Genomic DNA, 11,858 nt, shown 5'->3' on the forward strand with positions numbered 1-11,858 from the left:
CTGACCCAGGGATCGAATCCGGGTCTCCTGCACTGCAGGCAGATTCTTTACCAACTGAGCTACAAGGGAAGCCTCTGGTGGAGTTAATTATTGAATTCCAGTTAGGCGCAGGACACTGTTCTAAGTGCTTCATATAGTTGGCATAACATTATTTTCTTGGTTTCCTTGATGAGGAAACTGAGGCACAGAGAGGGAACGTCACCTACCCAGGGTCACACAGGAGGGGAAGAAGCAGACGTGGGATGAGAAGATGGGCAGTCTGGGTTGGAGCTCCTACCTCCTGCGCCACCCTGACCCTAATATAGTGCTGCTCTCGCATCTCGGACTCAGAACTCAGCCCTGACGCATACTCACGTGCGGCGAGACGTTGTGGGATGTAGCGGCTTCACCCACTGTGTGCGGGTGGGGTCAGCGCATGTGAGGGGAAAGAATCCCCCCAAAACGCACAAGACCAGAGCATGGCTCATCGCTCTGGTTTCCTGCTAGCTAAAATTTTGTATCTATTTGTGACTTGGGAAAAGGGGTTAGAATAAATTTGTAATTCAAAAAAAAAAAAAAAAAAAAGCCAGGCCTATTTAAGTTAAATATAAATTAATAAAAAATTGATAAAATTAAAAATTCATTTCCTCAGCGGCACTGGCCACATTTCAAGTCTCAGGAGCCACATGCAGACCGTGCCTGCCATACTGGGCAGCACGGATGGGGCGCATTTCCATCATGGCAGGGGTGCTACTCTAGACACTACACGTACAATCTCATTTAAATAGCATTTCCTGAAGATCATTAATACATGCTTGTTGTAGAAAATTGGAGAAAACTCCAAAACAGAAGATGCCGTCCACCCACCTTTATTCTTTCTTTAAAAGAAAATTCAAATAATGCACAGTTGGTGTAAAAAGTGCAAACAGTATGACGGCAGAGAGAGTAAAAATGTCCCTTGCCGGAGGAAAGCCCTGGGGGCAGCTTGGCACATGTGGCTCCCGAGTCTGGGCTCCACCCCAGGCTCAGGAACACGGAGGGGCCGCTTTAACCACAGGGCAGCCATTGCGCGGGCTTTGCCTCCAGCGGACTTCCGGCGCCTGCCTCCCACTAACCGGAAGTGCTGCGGGCCCTGGACCCAGCGCCCTTTCAGTGGGTCCGGCTTTGGACCCGGAAGCCCCTCTCTCGTCTTCCCTCACCCAGCTCTGCGCCCTGCGACACCTCATCAGGGCCTGGGGCGGGGGTGCTGCGGCCTTTCCCTTACTTGACCCGTCATCTCTCCCAGCCATCCTGGGGGGACAAGCACAGAATAGTGGGGCGGCCCAGAGCGCAGGCCCTGGGATCAGACTGTCGCGGGGGATGTCCCAGCTCTACCGCTCATGGGGTTCCCAAGATCCTAACGGCGGATGTGACCTCTGAGCCTGTTTTCTCATCTGAAGGTTGGAGACAGCGTTCACCTCAAAGGGTTTCTGTGAGACGCTACTGTTACTGCCACTGCTAAGTCACTTCAGTCGTATCCGACTCGGTGCGACCCCATAGACGGCAGCCCACCAGGCTCCCCCGTCCTTGGGATTCTCCAGGCAAGAACACTGGAGTGGGTTGCCATTTCCTTCTCCAATGCCTGAAAGGGAAAAGTGAAAGTGAAGTCGTTCAGTCGTGTCCGACTCTTAGCGACCCCATGGACCGCAGCCCACCAGGCTCCTCCGCCCATGGGATTTTCCAGGCAAGAGTACTGGAGTGGGGTGCCATTGCCTTCTCCGCCGTGAGACGCTAGATGCGTGCTGAAATACATTCTGCATTTCCAGAGGCTAAGCAGTTGTCATTTTGCAGGTGACAAAACTGAGACTCAATGAGACCAGCAGTCAAGTTCCCGCTGGTAGGAGGTGGCAGGAACCGGGGTTCTGACTGTGTGTGTCTGGCTCCGGGCCCACGCTGCTGTCCCCACAGGCCACCCCTCTCTTTTGTCCCTTGGAGCACCTTCACATGGGCCCACAGAGAAGCCAAGAAGCAAGGACGGCAGCAGCAGAGCTGTACAGCGGCCCTACCCCTCTGGCTTTTCCCCGGTCAGAGGCTGCCCGGCCCGGAGGACAGGAGTCCCCCCCGCAGCAGACTGGGCAGCCTGCTGCTTGCGTCTGCTCTCTGAGGGCCTCAGTGTCTCCGAACATATAACAACCGTGACTGCCCGTCATTCTGCGCTTTCGCGACCTCCACAACCCCACAAGGCTTCAGGGACTCAGACTCGCCTGGAGGTGGGAGGCCTGCGTGCCCCTCAGAGCAGACCAGGCCCTGATGAGGGGCCGACCCACAGTTACCTCGCTCACCCTAGGCTCCCCTGGGGCCCTGAGGCGGGGCACGGCGCTCGACAGGCCTGATTGATGAGAGCAAGTTTGGAAGGAGGTTTGGGATGGGTGTGGTGGAGAGGGCGCGCCGGGCAGGCTCAGGTGTGGTCACCAGAGAGGGGGCACGCCCGCCAGCTTCCTCGGCTGTGCCAGACAGGCCGGGCAGCTTCTCCCACAGGCTGCGCCCCTGGGCTGCCCTGTGTGACCCCCGCCCTTAGTGAAGAGTGGCGGAGGTGGACACACTCCCCTCAACACGGTCCAGGGCCCTGCCCTGCTGGGTGGTGGGTGAGGAGGGGCCCCGGAGCTGTGAGGCCAGGCGTGGGAGACCTGTCCTCACAGGCCCAGCTGGCCAGAGGCCTCGTCTGTCCCAGCCACCCTCCCCCAGAGGGAACGGGAGCAGACAATAGCCATGGGTGACTCACCAATGAGCCATCTTCCATCCCCACCCCCGGCCTGGCCCAGAACATCCCAGCCTGTCTGTCAAGGGGGCTGGAGCCTAGTCCCTTCCTCTGTCCTCACCCAGCCCTGGGTGCCACCCTCTGCAGAACATCAGGCTTGAGGAGGGAGGGATTCGACTGCAGGGGATCCAGGCAGTTAGAGAATTCATTTGTGAAAGCAGACACAGGGTCCCAGATCCGGCCTGCTCTTCTCTGCCCTGCCCCTTCTCGCCTCTACAAGGCGACACCAACTCTCCCTGAATCCCAGAGGAGGAGTGGTCATTGTCTCTTCTTCTGGGATAGAGCTTGGACCCCACAATTTATTCCCTTCCGCCAGACCAAATAAGTGGAGAGTTCCAGTCTGTCTACTCCCTGAAGGACTGAGCTCACTGTTAAAAAACATTTCCCTTTTGCTGAGTTTCTATCTGCCTCCCTATAGAATCCACTAGATACTATTTCAAGAATTTAATATCCACTCCCAGTCTTCCTCTACTCCAAAGTCATTCCTCCTAGGAGACTGGATTTAAAACATTTTGACACCTTGGCCTATGTCCTCTGGAATCATTTCCATTTATCTGCTTTTTTCTTGTAACATGGTCTCTAGAATGGGAATTGGCTTTCCAGCCAAAATCAGGCCAGCACAGAGAATAGTACAGAATCATCGCCTCCTAAATTTTGGCATGATGTAGATCCCATGAGCTCTATTGTCTTGCTGGTCTGCATTGAACTTGGGGTCAGCAGACACTTCTTTGGCGATTTTGGACTCGTGGCTGTTTAGCCGTGTCCATGTTGAGTGGGTACACAGGTCACCCAGCCTGTGTGACTGTGGCCTCCAACAATTTGGAGGCCCCTCTGCCTTCTTGGGTCAGGGTTCCCTGGCAGAGTATCTGCAGAGATGAAGCCCAAGGTTCAGGCAATGGCTCTCAACAGGTCTTCATTGTGGACTCTCTTGAGGGTCTGATGAAAAACTCGGCACCCTCTTCCCAGAAAATGTACCTTCTGAAATGAAAATGAACCCTGCAGATGACACCAGGACTCCCTGAAGAACATCTGGATCCTGGGTTAGGAATCCCCAGCTGGAAGATGGTGCCCGAAAAATAAACTCTGAGATAGCCTTCCTGTTCTAACTGTGGGGTCTGAGGGCTCCCACAAGTTAATAGACTCTCACACCAGTGCTGTACTTTATAGCTCACAAAGCATGTTTACGCATATGGCACCAGACAGACCCTAGAGTACAGACTGCGTGCTAAGTTGCCTCTGCTGCTGCTGCTGCTAAGTCGCTTCAGTCGTGTCCGACTCGATGCGACCCCAGAGACGGCAGCCCACCAGGCTCCCCCGTCCCTGGGATTCTCCAGGCAAGAACACTGGAGTGGGTTGCCATTTCCTTCTCCAATGCATGAAAGTGAAAAGTGAAAGGGAAGTCGCTCAGTCGTGTCCGACTCTTAGCAATCCCATGGACTGCAGCCCACCAGACTTCTCCATCCATGGGATTTTCCAGGCAAGAGTACTGGAGTGGGGTGCCATTGCCTTCTCCATAAGTCCAGTTCTTTGCGACACTATGGACCATAGCCCACCAGGCTCCTCTGTCCACGGGATTCTCCAGGCAAGAATACTGGTATGGGTTGCCTTTTCCTCCTGCAGGGGATATTCCTGACCCAGGGATCGAACCCACGTCCCATGTCTCCTGTATGGGCAGGCGGATTCTTTACCACTAGCACCACTTGGGAAGCCCAGCGTACAGATTACAATTGAACAAATAGGAGGCCAAGGTCCAGGGACTTGACTAAGGTCATGTAGACAATCTGGGCAGAGTTAACACGCTCCTACGCACACGGGGCCTCAGAAGAGCCCCCACAGTCTGTCTGCCAGCAGGGAAGACACAACAGAGGAATGGATGCATTTGGCCACAGGGGAGACTGGTCCTGACTGGTCCTGACGGGTCCAGTGGGCTCCCACCGCTGCTCCAGGAAGACACACCCAGCTGCCTCCATGCTGAGCTGTGCTTCTCACAGCCTCCATCCTGGCAAAGCAGTGCCAGGCTGTGGCCTGAGGGAGAAAGAGAGACAAGGGCAGAAACCAGGCCTAGAGCCTGAACCCCAGGAACCCAGTGGACCGGGAAAGAGCCTTTGGACCCTGCCTTTCCCTGGGGTGCAGACACCTGGGCAGATCAAATGGGCCCGGGAAAGAGTGGGAGTCAGGACCCAGAGAATACCCGAGGGACTAAGGTTTGCATATAGGCACCAGACAACTATTTGAGGTCAGTTTTAAGTTGTCAAGGAATTTTGGCTCCCGTAAAACACCTCTACTTGACCCAGTAAACTCCTCTGCCTGCAACACCCAGCTCAATCCCTCCAAGAAGCTTTCCCCCCTTGCCTGTGATGCAGGGCTTGCTCCAGCCCTGTGTTCACACCCTCCTCAGGCACTGTCTGCTCACTAACTGATCCCTGTAATGGCCTGTCCCCAGCAGGCCAGGGCTCTGGACTCAGCATCTCCCCGGGCCCCTGGCAACAGGGGCTCAATCCATGTTATTCAATAAGCTAGACACCAGAAGCAAGGAACCATCTTTTGTCTCGACCTGTTGTGTGACTTCAGGTTGGGTTCTAAACCTCCAGGGTCAAAGAAGGCCAGCCCTGCTCACACACGCCCCTTTAATCAGAAGCCAATAATGGCCTTTAGAAACCCTCTCAAGAAGCGTCTAACAGTTTTTCCCAGTCTGGCATGGGGTGAGAGAGAAGGTTAAAGAAAGAAAACTGTCATTTTTATGTCTTTCCCCAAACTAGGATTATTTTCCTTTGCTCCAAACAACCAGCAGAGATGTGTGGGGAGAGAAAGGGTCTGGAACTTGGAGCGTTGCTCTGCAAGCCTCTGGGCGGTTCTCCGTCCTCAGCTGGGTTGCAGCCTGGCCTGGGCTGGTGGTTGCTGAGGCAGAGGCCCAGGTTTGCAGTGGGTGGGTGACTCTTAGCACAATGAATTCATAAATTCGTGTCAGTTTTATACACCTGTCTTCTCTACTGGACTTCCTCCACTGCTTTGGAGGGCAGGAATCACATTTTATCCAAATTGAGATCCTCAAGGCCGGATACAATGCCAAGTACACAGTAGATGCTCAGTTACATAGTTAAAGGCCATTAAAAAAAATTAAAAAAAAAGCATCTTAACCTCCCTGCTAGTCTTATCTCTGGGGTACCCTTGCTTCTCTTTATGGAAAGAGCTTCTTAAAGTTTCCCCCTGCTGATGGGAGGAGGAACCTGTGACTGGTCTTCATTCTCTTAGCTGGAGGGGTGGGCCTTTCTCTCCTGGGCTGCTCCTGAGACTAATTCTTTGTTTCTATTTATTTCTAGCCCCAAATATGCCTCTTAGGTTTTCCTGCCACCTGGCCTGACACCCCAACCACCCCAGCTGCACCTCTGCACAGCCCCACCCAGACACGAAGGTTCACCCCTGGCTTCCTGACCGCACTCACCCCTATGGCAGCCACAGCTATTTTTAGCAGAGCTAAGTGACCTCACTGCCTCCTGTTTTTACATCCTCCAGAGACCTCAGTCCTCGCCAGCCCCCACCCAGCCTTCATCCAGCCAGCATCACGTCCTCCTTTTAACAACAACACGATGCTGAGTTTCACTTTCCTTTGCTTTTGCTCATCCTCCAGCTGCCTGGGTTTCCTCCTGGAGGCTAAGTGAACCTCAGGCCAGCCCAGGGAAGATCTTTGCTGCTCATACCCACTCCAGGTTGGCACCTCCAACCTTAAGCATTTAGGGCCCTCAGGCCCATTCGTTTTTGTTAAAAGTTGTCAGAAATTCTCCATCTGTTTCTGAGTTAGGATCCCAAAAATCTGATTCAGGTTCTCAGCCTGACCTAAATCGTTCCTACTGTCAGGGTTGACAGATTAGCAAATAAAAATACAGAATGCCCATTTAAATTTGAATTTCAGATAAATAATACATACTCTTTTAGTTTAGTATGTTTTAGGTAATATTACACTACAGAATTATTCATTGTTTAATTGAAATTCAAACTTAACTGAGAAGAGAATCCTGTATTTTGTCTGGCAACCCTACCTGCTATACTCCTTATTGGTAGAGCAGCAGTTTTTAATGTTTTGGTCTCTTTACACTCTAAAAAATTATTGAGGACACTCAAAGAGCTTTTATCTAGGTGAAATGATGTTTACCATATTATCAATTAAAACATAAATTTTAAAATATTAATTTATTTTAAAACAACAGTCTAAAAAACAATGGTAATAATAACTTACTACACGTTTATATATACAAAACACTTTTTACAAAAAAAGCTATATTTTTCAAAACAAAAAAATTAATGAGAAGAGTAGCATTGTTCTACGTTTTTGCAAATGTTTTTAATGGTTGGCTAAATGAAAAAGAGATAGATTTTTTTAATTAAAAAATTTAATTGCAGTAACAAAATACATAAAATTTACCATCTTAACTGTCTTAAGTGTGCAGTTCAATAGTATTAAGTAGTTCACATTGTGCAGAACTGGATTCTTGTACCTCCTCAACATTCAGTTTGCTATAATTCACACACTGTGAAGCTTCTGGAAGATTCCACTGTCCACTCATGAGAGAATGACAGCAAAAAGCCAAATGACATTTTCACATTATGATGAAAACAGTTTGACCTTGTGTATCCTGTGAAAGGACTTGGGGATCCCCCAGGAGACCCTGACTACCCCTGGAGACCTGGTGCTCCTTCAGTGGTGACCAGTACCGGACTTCCGTCTGGGATGGGTGCAGTATGGCACAGCACACACATGGCTGAATGTGATTCCAAGCTGGTTCTCATTTCTGAGCTAAGCGGCGGGGGTGGGAGGAGACTGAGGCTGGCTCTTGCCTGGTGCCCTAGCAGGGATGAAAAAAAATGGGCCTAGAAAGACTCGGGACCTAGGGACCTAGCAAATGGCACACAGGCTGTGAAGCAGACCAAGCTGGCTTAGAGAGAGAGACAATTCTGCTTCATCTTGAGGCTCTGAGAGACTAAAGAAGGCAAACTCCTCCAGGCAGGGAGGAAACAGTGGATGCCTTTCTCAGGACATGGTCAGTGACCAGCATGTTTGATGCCCCAACCCGCCCTCACGCATGGCTGGCGAGGCGGGAGCTGTCCTTGCCCAGTGCCGGCTGCTCATTCTGGCCCTCACCCTCATTTCCTGCCATGACTAGTGGCTGTGGGGAAGGACCGCTGGGCCCTCCCATTTCTGCTGAGTGGGCTCAGGGAGACCCTGCCTTGGGGCTGGAACACCATGAGCCTTAGTTATGGGCGCTTATTCCTTTTCTGACCAACCTAGTGACCAAAGCCTGGGGGCCCAAGACAGCCAGCCAGCCAGGGGAACCTGGACACATTTCCTGTACCAGACACACAGCCTTAGCACGCTCACGTCTGTGCTGTTCACGGTCATCCTGTGGGTGTTATTTTATGCCTTCAACTTTATTATATACACATTCCTTGAGGGAGGGAGCCCTGTCTTGACTGCCTCTGTGTCTTCCATAGCGCCTACAACAAAGTAAGGTCTCGGTACGTGTTGACGGGTTTATTAGGGGGTGAGTTTTCACTGATGGAACTATCAGATCCCCTTTTCTAAGGGGCTGGGGCCACGGGAGTAGGTGGAGGCCCTTTATTAAACATTTATTGAGCACCTTCTCCCACTCCCACTCCCACTCAGTACATGTTGACGGCTTTATTAGGGGGTGAGTTTTCATTGATGGAACTATCAGATCCCCTTTTCTAAGGGGCTGGGGCCACGGGAGCAGGTGGAGACCCTTTATTAAACATTTATTGAGCACCTTCTCCCACTCCTTCATTTGCTTTGGGAAGGTGTTGCTTACAAAGCACGTTCAGGAGTCATCGTGTGATATCCCGGGGCAGCAGAGCTGACGTGAGTGCCCTGGGAAAGTGACTGTCTAAGTGATTGCACTGGGCTCTGCCTACAGGAGGAATGTGCTAAGCCAGGGAGCTTGACTCTGGGGCAGTGTGTGTGGGAGGCTCTCCAGAGGTCTGCTGGGGGAGGGCGCCCTGAACCAGCCACCTGGTGCATCCTGGCTGAGAGGCTGCCACGCCACGAAGGCCATTCATGGCCACAGTGTTCTCTGACCAGTTTCCATGCTCTCTGAGTAAGCTTCCCTCTGAATCTCAGCTTCCCCTCATGTGGAAGCAAAGGGGGAACACGCTCATCAGCAACCCAAGGGCCTGGTTGGTTTGACAGCAGTTTACAAACCAACAAACTGATGTTCTGGCTGTGTCTGTTCATCTCCTGGAGATTTTTTGCAAGTCTGCCCCTGAGTCTCCTCGGCCTTGGCTAGCAAGGTTTCTGAGCAGCCATATGAGGCCCAGACCCTGAATTGAGAAAGCATCTTAAAGGGGACCTGGCCACCATGTGAGACTCTGAGGAGGAACCAGCCAGCTCCCCCCAGGTGCCACCCAGCCCGCAGTTTCTCCATTCATAGAGCACTGCGCTTAGAGACAGAGCCAAGCCAGTGGTCCTTCAGCAGAAGTGGGTCTCCATGCCAGGGGCCGACCTGCTTCAGTAGGAAGCCAAAGGACCAGGAAGACACTGCAGATCAGGCTGGAGGCGGATTCGGAATCCAGCCAGAGAACCTTGAAAGGTCACTGCACTCTTCCCCCTGCTGCTGGGTAAGGCATGTGGTCAGCCCTGCTGGGGAGCTGGGTCAGCACCCCCGGGAGCTGGTGTCCTCCAAGGAGGGGAAAGCAGGGACGAGCAGGGAGTAGGTGGAACCGGCTGGGCCCTCGCTTCCACCCGGAAATGGGATTTTGGCCTCTCGGGCTGGGAAAATCCCACTATGCTTTTCTGTTTATTAGGGAAGCTGAGTCAGTCTCCTATCTCCTAAAAAGCTATTGTTTCTAGAATTTCATTGGTCAAAGCCGGTACTCCCCTCTCCCAACAGCTTCCTTTTCTCTGGGGAATTCCTGTGGGGGTAGGAATTGGAGAGTGAGACCTGAAATCAGAGTTTTTACCCATTTATGGACTTGAAGCCCCCTCCCCAGCTCTAGGATGACTCATTCCCCCAACTCAACCTAAACATCCCCAGAGGGGAAAGGGTGAAATTGAGTCAGGGGATTAGCTGGAGTGAGGAGGGAAAAGCCTGAGAAGCATGGGGTGCTGTGCTCAGTGGCTTCAGTCGTGTCCGATTCTGTGCGACCCCATGGACTGTAGCCCCCCAGGCGCCTCTGTCCGTGGGGTCCTCCAGGCAAGAACACTGGAGTGCTGTGCCCTCCCCCAGGGGGTTTTCCCGACCCAGGGATCCAATCTGGGTCTCTTATGTCTAAGCTGCACTGGCGGCTGGTTCTTTACGACTAGTGCCACCTTCTTATGAAACACAATCAGTAAGGAAGATTTTAGAGCCAAAACCAGGCGGAATAAAAGAGAGATAAAGAAGCTTGCAACCCAGAGAGGAAGCTGCCTGCCCAGTGGCCTGACATTTCTCTAAAGGCAGCAGCTCTGTAGAGAGAGGTTAAAAGCCCTCACTTGGAGTCAGTCCTCCAACTCTGGTGTCATCAGAGCCACTCACCAGGCCTGTTAAAATGCGGGCTGCGTGGAAGCTTGCCCATGATCTGAAGCAGGAAGTTCTGAAACAGCGGAAGAGAACTGGGACTCCGGGAGCCGGCTTGTTCTCTGGGGCCTGGGTTGTACAAGGCAACTCCCCTCCCCTTTGCCAATGTCAGAGGCAGAACCCTGGCCCAAGAGTGACATTTCCAATGTGCTTATAAAATCTCTAAAACCTTAGAAGATGTGCGGTCATGAAGTTTCACGGCTGCATGGTTTTGAGAGGTCTTTTAGCACAGCCCTCTTGTATAGGAAGACAAAGGACGATCCCCCGCAGTCTTCTCCTTCCATCCCTGGGAGAAGCCTGTGTCTTCCTCAGGAGGAGAAAGTCAGTTGCATACGGGCAAAACTGCCTTCCTGACTCAGCAATACTCATCTCCTCCACTGTCAAGCTTTCACAAACTGATCAGCCACAGAATAACTGCTTTCCTAGTTAATGCGTGTGTGCATGCTAAGTCGCTTTAGTTGTGTCTGTTCCTGCGTGACCCCACGGTCTACAGGCCACCAGGCTTCTTTGTCCATGGGGATTCTCCAGGCAAGAATACTGGAGTTGGTTTCCATGCCCTTCTCCAGGGCATCTTCCCGACCGGGGATGGAGCCCGTGTCTTTCACAGCTCCTGCTTTGGCAGGCAGGTTCTTTACTACTAGCGCCACCTGGGAAGTCCTTCCTAGTCAATGAAATCCAGGAACTTTAGAACTCAGGGACTTCAGAGATCAACTAAGCTGACTTTCCACCCAAAGCAGAAATTCTTTCCTAACAACTCCTGTCTTTATCTCCAACTCACATGTCTTTCCGAAATTCCAGACTCCAGATAACGTTCATCTCCACTGGAGATCTAAGTGCTCCCTAGCTTCCTGCCCCAGCCCCAGTCTCTTATAAATGCCAAGGCTGCTCAGCTAACCCTTTGTCCTGGTCCTTCCCAGCTCAGACGCTCTGGCTCTCAGTGAGTCTCCAGATTCTGACTGGCAGAGCTGAGCAGAAGCTCTGGTGGGGTGTGGGCACTATTTCATGCAGAGGACTACTGTTCCCCACCCATCTGAATTGCCATTTCCCCTTCCCACCAGCCCACCAGAAGGGTCCGAGGCAGCCCAACTGAATGGGGTCCCTGGGGATCGGACGGCTCCTCCTGATGTGCCAGGGTGGGGGGGGGGTCTCCCCACTGCATGAAGTGGAGCTTCCATGCTCCCCAGCGAGGGGGTTTCCACCCAGGGACAGCCTGGATGGACTTGCCCCAGGGAAGGGCTGAGGGCATGGAGAGAATTCTGACCAAGACTTTCTGGTCTGGTTTCTGAAGGCCCTTTCCTGTCTCTCAGAGTTGCTCCCCGGTGGTTGTCTGGGTTATTCACATTCCGGAAGCGCTGATGTGGCACTAAATATTCCTAGGGCCCCAGACTTCCCCCCTGGGGCTCAGAGTCATCTCTCTGAGTCTACTTTCTGGAATGTTTTTGGTATGAAGCATCTGGCAGGTGAGGGGAAGGGCCCAGCAATATGGAATCCACATCCCCAGAGCCTGGGTCTCCGTA

Source organism: Bubalus kerabau, chromosome 5 (genome assembly GCF_029407905.1).
Source record: "Bubalus kerabau isolate K-KA32 ecotype Philippines breed swamp buffalo chromosome 5, PCC_UOA_SB_1v2, whole genome shotgun sequence".
In the NCBI taxonomy this organism is placed as follows: domain Eukaryota; kingdom Metazoa; phylum Chordata; class Mammalia; order Artiodactyla; family Bovidae; genus Bubalus; species Bubalus kerabau.